Source organism: Diadema setosum, chromosome 8 (assembly GCF_964275005.1).
Source record: "Diadema setosum chromosome 8, eeDiaSeto1, whole genome shotgun sequence".
Taxonomy (NCBI): Eukaryota; Metazoa; Echinodermata; class Echinoidea; order Diadematoida; family Diadematidae; genus Diadema; species Diadema setosum.
Genome location: NC_092692.1, coordinates 1,495,994 through 1,507,995, shown reverse-complemented (window position 1 = coordinate 1,507,995; position 12,002 = coordinate 1,495,994).

The window sequence follows — 12,002 nt, the reverse complement described above, 5'->3', positions numbered from 1 at the left end:
AGGGACACACCCGTTTAACAAATCAATCCGGTTGACATACATAATTTATATTTGAGATTTGATTACTGAACCTCATAAAGTCAGGATTACAGAGGGATCAAAAAGATACGGACGGATTTTTGCCGAGAATTTCTTTCCTATCTCAGATTACTCGTTGGTTCGACACGTTCGAAGCTCATTTAATGCAGGATTTTAGTCAATGCATTTTAAATCACAGGTAAAAACAGATATTTCTATGACGTTAGCAGTCTGGATCTTGTTGACATGGATCGTCTGGAAATGTTTTACTTTGTACATTTTACTAATAAAGTAGGAACAGCCAGCTTAAGGTGTGGTTATGTTTGTTGATGTATTATTTATTAATCATGACCCGCGATTGGGAAGAACGTCCTACATTAAAAGAAATGAGAAAAGTAGAGCATCCATCGCATGCTTTACTTCTTTATACTTTTATTTCTGAAATCTGAAGGCGTCGCAGCAGCTTTATCCTGTTTTTTTTTTAGCACCGATCATGAATCACATTATTCATGTGTTGTTTGTTTGTTTTTTTGTTGTTGACAAAAATATGTACTTATATCATACTCTCAGAGGGCAAGTACTCGTACTACTTTCTTTTTTCCTTCTCGGCACTCTGAGATTTGATTGTAATTTGCACCTTGCGAAAGCTTAGCATCATCAAAATTGGCAAAAGTATGCATGTTCCCTCTTCATCTTGTCAAAATTATTCATAAAATGAATCCACAAAGCTCTTTTTTTTTTTTGTGTGTGTGTGTCATTATATGGCATTTTTCTGCCCATCTTTGATTCTCTCAGTATTTTGTGGGTGAATGTTGTTAGATTGTGTAAGGATTGCCATCATTTGTTGTTGTTGTTTTTTTCACATTCAGAAGAGGCTAAAGTTCTTTCAAATTCGACTTAAGTATGCAGCAACCTCAAGTTATTAATTTTATAAGTTCAAAACTACAACACTGAAGGAAACCCAGATATGTTTTTATTGCCTGTTTGTGTTGTTGTTGTTGTTGTTGTTGTTGTTGCTATAGTTTCTCGTTTGCAATAAGAACTTTGATTGTGTCACAGATTAATTTGATTTTGATTTTGACTTTGATTGTGCAGCTAGCTATGTTAGCCAGTGCTGGTACAATGTATTTCTAATACACGTTTAGCATGCGATGTCTGGACTTTAGACTGTCCATTAGTTTGTTTGTTTGTTTGTTTGTTTGTTTGTTTGTTGTGGGGGAAGGTAATTCTGTGGATTAATAGAAATTAGCAGGGAGTTGGGAAGAGATCTCCCAGCTCTTTGATATTAGTGTTGGAAGCACGGATATGACCACAAGGTCGAGCAGTGGTTTTTAGGGTAAGACTCATCGAACAATAAATAAATTGTGAGGCACTATGGGGCACCAAGGAACAAACAACGTCTAGAGGCAAACCTAGGTCTCCGTGTTGAACTTGAACTGCTTGCATTTCTCAAAAATGTATTCATTCTTGGTCCCAAAGGGTATATCGCTGTAAATTATAATAATAAACAATCATAACATTATGTGATTGTTACAAACATTTTTTGACTATGAAAATATTCTTTTATCATCTCGTTCTCACTCTCTCTCTCTCTCTCTACACACACACACACACACACACACACACACACATATATATATATATATATATTATATATATGATGTATGTGTCTATGTGTGTGTGTGTGTGTGTGTGTGTGTGTGTGTGTGTGCATGTGTGTGTACTGGCAATATTACACACTGATTGTTCAGAGAAAAACGGAGAATGCATTTTGCCAATACTAAGTAAGTTATTCTAATTGCCAAAAGGAAATGTCGAAGCCCCCGAAATTCGACAATAAAAATAACTTACTGACTAAAATGCATTATCCGGGTTTTTTTTTTCTGACATGCGAATGTCTTGCAGAAAATCAAAGTGATGTTGAGGGAGTTTGAGACGGTCGATCTAACCAAACCATCCACGCGGTGAATGCCTTAAAGTGTAGGCCAGCACTTTCCCTATCGATCCGCACTTCATGCGGAGCCAGCGGTCAGACTAACATTAATGACGTCACAGGGCCTCTTCGCACTATGCAAATAGCTCAGCAGGTGCTAGAAATGGCTGACGTAATGTGCATAAATGATACAAACTTTTTCCCCTTCTCCATGTTACAACCACAGTTAAAGGGCTGATGAAGATCTTTCGAAGTGTTGCAAAGAATGTACATGTATACTAAAAACTCTTGTACTTTTTCTTTTTTTTAAATAGTGGTGAGGTGTATAATGCGGGGGAAGGGGGCGGGATGCCATCCCCTTACTTTGCTATGAGTGGGTACATTTCTCAGGGGGAAAATGAAATAAAAACAAAAAAGAACAGAGAAGTTGAAGAAGAGGAAGGAGAATTGGGAAGAATTCAAACTGACTATTTATTTCTTATGAGATGATGATGGACCATTCAGTGTAATGTCATTAAACTGCATCGCGTTCTCAATGTTGATAATGGTTTTGGAGACATATACAAAAAGTACATTAATACCCCTGCAAAAAAAAAAACAACCAAACAAACAAACAAACAAAACAAAAACCAAAACATTTTAACGAAACAAAACAAAACAAACAAAAATTCTTGTTTTTTTGTCGTGACGTCATCATCAGATGTATCTTTTCAATAAGATATCATCTGTCCATATAGTAAGAAGACATGTGAAAAACACGTATCCAAAGTTCTTGCATGTGAATGCGATTATATTCTAAAACTAAAATGAAACAAATTTTAGTAGGTCCCCCACATTTCATGTTTGCAAAATTGTCTTCTCTTGTATTCTTCTTAATTACGACGCTATGTCTAGTCTTTTGTTTGATCGAATTTTTCATGTTAACTGGGTTTGAGATGTGGAACAATCAAATCAAATTAAATTTCATGCGTATCTTTTATACTGCGTATATACGGTAAAATGGCGTCAATATTTGTTAACGCTTTAGTACAGTTCCTGTTCACGTTCTCGGTCAGTTGTCAAACTTTGCGAGCACCGTTCGATACTTGTGACTGTGAAATAGATCGATAACAAGGAGGACGGGAGGTTTGCGGCGACACAAGCATGCTTATATAGCCCTCGACCATGTCGACAGGACAACGGAAAAGACCCCATATACATGTACAAATACAAAGAGGAAACAGTGAAGAAAGAAGAGACATAGGGTCTATAATGGAAGGGCAGCGGTGAGTTGAAAGTTGGCGTTGCACTGAGGGAGACAGGAGGAGAGGAAAGGTGACAGGAACAGTTGTTGTAAGGAAGAGTAGAGTCAGAATCAGCTAAAGGGTTTGGAAGCGGAGGGAGAAGAAGGATGAATCAGAAAGGATTGAGGAGAGGGGGAACGAGAAGGTAAATGGGATAAGAGAACGTGAATTTTCGAACGACTTTAAAGCAGGCGTGGCGCTAAGATATTTTCCAAGTAAGGGGCCGACTTTATTCTTTTTCAGGATGGATGGGGGAGGGGGGATTTTACTAGCACTTGTGAAAAAAAAGAAAGTCTTCACAGTTTTCATGGTTTTGGCCGACACTTTTCTACAAACATCGCCTGAGAAGCAGCACAAAAACAACAACAACAAAGAAAAGAAAAGAAAAGAAAAGAAAAGAAAAGAAAAGAAAAGAAAAGAAAAGAAAAGAAAAGAAAAGAAAAGAAAAGAAAAGAAAAGAAAAGAAAAGAAAAGAAAAGAAAAGAAAAACCTTTTGGCCATACCCTATATTTTCATTAGAAATGTGTGTGTGTGTGTGTGGGGGGGGGGGGGGGAGAGGTCGGACCCTGTATATCTTCTGTAAAAAAGGGAAATGGGACCCCCTCCCCCCCCCCCCCCCCGCCCGGTGGCGCCGGCCCTGCAGAAGGGAGAAAACGAAGTCCATAAACGATATTGAGCACCCGGCAATGGAGCGCCGATTCGAAGATTACGAAAAAGCAGGGACATGAAGAAGAAGCAGGTTGGTTCACAGACTCCTGTGGGAAAGAGGTATGAGGGAGAGAGAGCAATAATCAGAAGTTTAGTCTTGATTAGGAGAGAAGAACTGAGAAATTAGTCCCCGCCAACAACTGTGAAGAAAAAGGGTGATCTCGTCAATGGTTTACGCAAGCATCCTGTGAGTATGTATGCATAATGAAGAGTCAAACTGCAAAACATTCATATCGCAGTTTAAAAGTTGTTGTTGTTGTTTTTTTTTGTAAGGTCATCACAAAATTCAGAAAAATAAATTTTTTCAATGTCAATGCACTCGTTACGCAATTTGAAAAATACCTTAAGATATTATCAGATTATAACATACACTGACATATATTTCAATCATTTTTTTTGGGGGGGGGGGGATTTTCAACATCTTCATATTTTCTCATATGTCAAGTTGATGAAATTGGGTTGTGCATTTAAAGTATCAAACTATTCCATGTAAGCTAAAGATGATCACCTTTTCAGATAGCAGCAAGCTTAAATCTGACAGCATATGGTACTACAGATTTTGTCTCAAATGTTCTTGTGTTTTTCTTTAAATTTACCATTATGCACTGCAAAAGAGCTATACGTAAACAAAACTAGATCAAGAAATCCATAGTACCGAGAGCCCAGAGAATACAGGCTTCATCTCTCTCTCTCTCTCCTTTCCATCACTCCTCCAGTTTGAACCGCTAACATATGATTTGTATCCTCGAGAAACTATTAGGTGAAATGGATACCGCCATCGCAACCCCTCCGTGATCACCGCTGCATTCCGACGTCGTCGATCACGTGTGACGGCTCGTATCAGCTTTACCAAAATATAGGGCTGACAGAGAGCTACGTGTCAGGGGCACTGAAGTGGAGCGTGCGGTCCCGGAGTGTCGGGTGCATCTTGTCACGATTGTGGACACTCCTTAAAGGGGACATCTAGTCCAAATATAAGTTAGTCTGATAAAAAAAGTAAAATTTTACGAGTTCAATAGGAAAAAATTTGACTGAAATTAGATGAAAAATAAGGAAGTTATGACATGTTGAATTTTTGCTAATTTCTGCAAAACAGTTCTTGTACAGTGGATATGGATATGCAAATGAGTGAGCTAATCATGTCATAACCTCACAATTTTTCATTGATCGTGTACAAAAAAAAAAAGAAAATTCAATGTTTCTTTCATTTAAGTCTGAAACATGATGTTATTCATGGTCGAATAACTTTAGAATAGTGATCAGTTAGATATACCAAGATTTAAGCCTTGGACATAATTGTGTTTGAATTAAAAACTGGAAATTTCAAAATTTTATATACAAACTATATGGCAAGTTGTGAGGGGATGACATGCTCACTTTGCCATTTGCATATTCATATTGACCGTTTTAGAACTGTTTTCTGAAAAATTTGCGAAACTTCAAAATGGCATAACTTCCTTATTTTTCACCTGACTTCTCTCAAAATTTAACAGTTGAACTCGTAATATTTTACTCTTTTCTTATCAGAAACTTATATTTGGACTGGATTTCCCCTTTAAGGTCCTAGCAAATGCTTGCTGCATGAATTGTGCTAAGATGGTTTTTATCTCACGCTCAGCATCTAGGATCCCGCAAATTATCTCCAATTAATGCAATCAATCATTGTGACTTCTCAAATAGGCCTATTACACTCGTTATCACCTCCTGTGGTTTTTCTGTGACCTAATTTCTTTTAAGAAAAATCATATAATTTGAGCCTTTGTTATGACGAATTGCGATAACAATGTTGCATTCAAAGAGTCAGCATTCAACTTCACACTGATTATCACTATCGTGACTATTGCAGTATTTTTTTTTTACATCCATGCCAAAAGGGGGTCATACGGACACAATGTTAAGATTGTTCCGAACAAAAACTGAATAAGCACAAAACTATCTTTCCTCAAACATAGTCAAATGTATACTCAATATTGAAATTCAGTGATCACTGTCGATGATACAAGAAAACAATTCATTTTCAGCAAACCATGATTTCTGATCAACATGAATAATTTTCCATTTCATCGATCGAACTTTTGTAGATCGATCAATCTGACCAACGAGCCAAGTGTACTTATGAGAGAATCCATATACCCATGGACCTAGCTACACCTAAGTCGTTGCGTGGCTCAATACCGTCTTTCGGTTATCCACTCATGTCATACAATATGACTGACCTGGAACTTGAATGATCACGCGAGACATTCATAAATATTTATGAAGATAAGCGACACGGGATAGTGGTTCGAGTTTCCTTCCTCCTTACATTCGTATCACAAGTCGTTTGCCTTCATTTTTCCGCTATGTCTACCTTCTTTCCGTCGCTTTCTCCGTGTAGCATCTAGGCTATGTACACATCATTCAATTTGTGTGTGTGTGTGTGTGTGTGTGTGTGTTTTTGTTGTTGTTTTTTTGTCATGCGAGCTGTTCTTAAACACAGGCGCTCACTCAATATGAGGATGTAATATCTACAAAACAGACCATGCTCTCTTTAGCGCCTCATTTTAAAAGCTATAATGACATGATTGTTATACTTTATTCCCTTTCGTATACTAGCATCACTCGGTCTTTGCTGAGTATGTGCAAAGTTATTACCGTTACATTGCATTTGTGTTTACTATTTAACACGACACAGTGAAAGCCGATTAAGTAGATATATTGTACACTCGAAACAGATATTGTGTTGTGTTTGGGGGAATAAAATAAATGCGAAAAAAGTTGCATTTGATTTGATCACGTAATCAGTGATTAAATGGAGTATGGCCGATATATATACCATGCTTATGAAACATGACACGCTAACTCCCCCTCAATGACAAACATTGTGCGTTGGACTTATAAAAGTGTATTCCGCCCGCAGTCTTATTCAGTTGTCGAGAATGTAGCTGAGTGTTTTTCATGAAGATCGAAATTCCGTCCCTGAGGCAGACGAACGGATGACTTTCCTACCTTAATGTACCTGTTGTGACGCAGATGCAGAGAAATGAACTTTGTTGAATTATTTTTCCACTCTTTCTTCGGAGAAGCGCTTTGCTTGTAATGTTTAAGTAAAATACAAGACGACATTAAGTAATGCTATCGCCGCTGGCCAATATACTATACGAAGCTGTTTGTTTTTCTTTTGTATGCAAAACTCTATTTTCCCCCATACGACTTTGGTGCAAGATTGTATATCATAAAGTTTCCACTGCGTTGAAATAAGCGTGATTCAATTGTTTGTATATTCGATAAACATTTAACATGTGTAATCTACATATATCCATTTTTTTCAGTGGCATTTTAAGTTCATTAAAGGTTAATTGAATAATGAATGTTTGACGCGGTCGCAATCGACGTCGACGGCTGTCCCATCGGCGTGAAATGAGGATGAAGAGCCTTTCTTAGGGGCAACCGCTGCTGCCGGAAATTTCAAACCAGGATACCCAGGACTAAGTCAAAAAATCAAACGCAATAGTCCGGTATCAGCCAATCAGAATTGAGTATTCACAGACGCGTGTTTGATTTTGTGACTTACGATTGATCTCAACTTTTTATGCAACAAGGCCGTCCCAGGCTCAATATGCCCTTCTCGGGATCGGAATAGTCTTATGTCCAGCTTTATTACTTGAAGTTCAATGAATAACCATACCTGATCATCAGTTGGGCATGTTTTTCACTCCGTGATAGATTAAGAGACTTTCTTGATGGATGCTACTATTTTCCTTTCCCCAGGACCAGAGGTCTTGATTTGACTACCAGATTTTTAAAGCTCTAGGTGTGATAACATTGTAATGACAATGCCATATAACTCATAGGTGCCAATCTTTTGGTTCGGTGTAATAATGTCATCAGAGGTTAAAATGGCAGAGGTAAAAATGGCAGAGGTTAGAGTTAGAGGTAAAAATGGCAGAGGTTAGGGTTAGAGGTAAAAATGGCAGAGGTAAAAATGGCATTTTTTACCTCTGACATTTTTACCTGGCACCAATCTTTTGGACCCCTTGGGGCGTCTGGGGGTATACGATTGGTGCCACATTTAAACAAATGGCATGATATTGCCATTCATAATTTCAGATACTTGCATATATAGTTTCTACTCTGTTGTCTCGTGTGGAATCAGGTGGTTTCTCCTCTGGGCATCTTGGGGGCGATTTGATGCTCTACGTTATCGCTGTTCCTCAAATAATGTACACTATGCTGCTTGTTTAACTTTCTCATTGATTTTATTATGTACTGATTTGCTTTAGTTTTTATGATCTGTTGATCTTTTTCTCTCCTTTTCTTTTTTTTTCATGATCATTTTGAATCATACTGTGATATCTATTAACCCTTTTGTTTTATTCAATAAAAATTCAAAGAAAAATAAGAACTAAGTTTAATAGTTCATCTGGATCGAGAACGCAGCAAGTTAATCGTTATTCTACAGGCATCAAGCTTGGTACGGCCCAGAGCACCACTCAAGGCTTCCTTACAAACAGCAACTTAACGATCATTATCCCCCCCCCAAAAAAAAAGAAAAAAGAAAAAAAAAAGAACACACAAAAAAAAAAAACACACACACACGCACACACAAAACTAAACAAAAAATAAGCTGTGGTGAATCCATTTCATATACGAAAAAGACTTTGACAAATACTTGAGAAACAACTGGTTAGTTTTTCGACAGAAAAAAAAAAGCCAACGCTTCGGATTTACACACAGGCGTTGTCCACCTATCACCGAGCCCTGAGTGGTAGTCGTTCATCATTGTTTGTCTTGTCGGGAGCATCCCCCGCAAACTCCTCGGGAAGAGTGACCTCAGCTTCTCATGGCTATCAAGGTTTTGAAGATTTACCACAGAGTATTCCTATTTCTTGCGATATGACACCCAGGGGAAATTTGTGGTTGATGGAAAGGCGACTATCTAAAGCTGTGCGCAAAATATCTTCAATCCTCTAACACCGGTCTGTACACATAATAATCAGTTATAAATTTAGGAATTTAGTGTGACAAATCAGGAACCGAAGTAAAGAATGGTAGGACCAAATTAGGTTTTGAATAAAACAGAAATAGTGCTTCCCAGTCATTTTACTGCTGGTAATGAATGATAAAAAGTGTGATAACAAGACACAGTATCAAGCAAAAAACAAAAAGCAAACAAACAAACAAAAACAAAGCAAAACAAATTTTTGGCTTTCTTATATTTGCTGTTTAAAAGAGGCTAGTATTGACTACATCTTTTTATGAAGTATAATAATCATTTGACAACAATTTCAAGAAATTAAAGAACGAATTCACTCACACCGAGCATGGATATGAACAGCACTCATGTTATTGAGCCTAATAAAAAAAGCAAAAACAAACAAACAAACAAACAATAACAAAAAAAAAACAAACGTATAAGACACGAGTCTATTCTGATTGACAAGCAGCCCAAAATCATCACAGAGCAGATTAGTAAATTTAGGCATGTTGGGATCTTGATTTTAATGAGGTTAGTGCATGCCATGGAAGCATACACCGTCATGCTTACTCAACAGTCGTTTAAAGTTTGCAGGGAAAGATCCGAAGGAATCGGAAAAGGGTAAACATTAAACAGAATGACCCGCATTCTTATAGTAATTTACCACATTAAAGTATATAAGACAATTTGTAGAATTCTTTAATTATCAAGCCACATGTCTGAAGTAGCACAAGAAGAAGAAGAAGAAGTTGAAGAAGACTCTTGGTTTAGGACGAGCTCAGGAAAATTGTATAATATGGGCTCCTGTTTTACAAAAAATATTTCGGTGAAAGCGATTCCATCATTAGGGAGGATATTATGGAGAAAGTGGGAGAGAGAGAGAGAGAGAATGGGGGTGGGGGAGACTATCTCTCTAAAAAGCACAGTTTGCTGCCTCTCACCCGGACAGAAACAGATTTCTTTCTGCAAGATGGAAAGAGCTATTCAGTGATGCTCCGGTCAGCCTCAAGTCACAACACCCAGTGATCCCATCAAGTCACGATCACATCACGGACGCTAGGGGCGCATTACCAATCAAGCATGCAAGCCACGTCCACTGAAACTTCACGCTCTATCTCTCTTCTTCTTCTTCTTCTTCTTCTTCTTTTATTTTCTTTCTCTCTCTCTCTCCCTCTCTTTCCTTCCCTCCTTCGATGTTCATCTATCTCTCTCTCCGTATATTTATCCATCTATCCCCTATGGTAAGTAGAGCCTACACTAACATGATTAAAGCACTCGTGATACGCCAGTGTTTACGTTCCCAGATTATGCTAAAACGCATGCACATACATAACACACACACACACACACGCACGCACTTACGCACACACACACACACACTCACGCACTTACGCACACACACACGCACACACACAAACAACACAACTAATCTGTTCATTGTATTTGACTGAACAGCATAATTCTTATTTACAGATAAAAGCAATATTCAAATTGATACATGAAATAAAAATTGCAAAATGATGTTCAAAGTTATTCAAAATTCCAATGACGTTCAAAGTTATTCAAACTTTCGATGTGTAAGACATGACGTCATACGGGATTCAAGTGGGGGAAAGCAATCCTGGAGGGTGAGGTTCGCTAATGTCAAGTGACTGATATATCATTGACACTGGTTTGTATGGTGACCGCAAACAGTGAAATGGGAAAAGAAAAAGAAGAGAAAAAGAGACGAACGTTCTCCGTACACATGTAATGCAATGGAGCAAATAGACAGTATCTTGTTATTTCTTTTCTCTTTTCAGGTCGTGTCTGCACCATTAACTCTTTTCCTGTTGCTTTGGCGACTAGAATTGTGAATTAGAATTTGTTTCCAAATTTTACACAGAAAAGATCACTCATGGAATAGAAAGACAATACGAGTTGGAGTAGAATGTGTTGCTCATATAAACAACGGTGAGAAAAACAACAACATATATACAAGAAATTCTTGTAATGCAATATTCATTTTCAATGCGTTATAATATAAAGGAAGTGTAAGGTGTTGTCAAATATATTTGACAACACCTGGAGAAATATATAGACAGTATCTTGTTATATATACTGTCTATATACTGTCTATATACTGTCTATATACTGTCTATATACTGTCTATATATTTCTACTGTCTAAATGTATATAGTTCTGGAGAAATATATTCAGAACTATCATGTCAATACAAGTCATGTACCTCCACTAGACATTGCTATCAGCTTAAAAATTACGAATTTAAAAAATAGTATGTTTATGAATACTTTCAGCACGTATCGTAGCTAGAGAGATATTAACCCCGGATATTAAGAAACATTTCTTTGTTCTTCGAAAAAAAAAAAAAAAACCCGTAGATGCATTTGCTTACATCACAAACGCCTTAGAGCTCTCCACGCCTTTCCTCAATTTCTGCAATTGGTATTGTGCCAGCTGCAAGGCCAATGCAATTTTCAATCCTATTACAATACCCACTTGTCGTAAGCTAGTCGTATGCCAAGTACGTCTCGGAGTTATGAAAAAAGCCCAAACAAACAAACAAACTTCTAAACAACTTAAAGTCAGATCGTGCTTAAAAAAGGGTCGAGAACGGAAGGTCGATGACACCACACATGGAGAGAGAGAGAGAGAGAGAGAGAGAGATAAATAGAGAGGGGGGAGAGAAAGCAGGGAGAAGAGGGGAGACGGGAAGAGAAATGGGGGGGGGGGGAGAGACGGTGTCTATGGCAACGCTGGTTGTAATTCCGCGCTGATTGCCCGTAGCTAATCCTGAGGCGAAGGAAAGTATAATGAAATTAAACTGTATCTGTCTTACAATAACACACAAGGTGATGCTGGAATTGTTGTGTAGGCCTTGTGCATCTAATTCAAGTTTTAATTTCATATCTTTGGTATATAAACCACGAGCGATGACAATAGGAAAAAGAAAAACATCACCGACAAACCCTGGCAGTGAATTTGATTGGCAGTCTTATAATGAAGCGCCCCATCCTCCCATTCCCGTCCAACCTCCCAAGAGTAACATGATTGTCTTGTATGCTATACTTGGACCCAGCAATGACGTAAATCGGCTTACAGC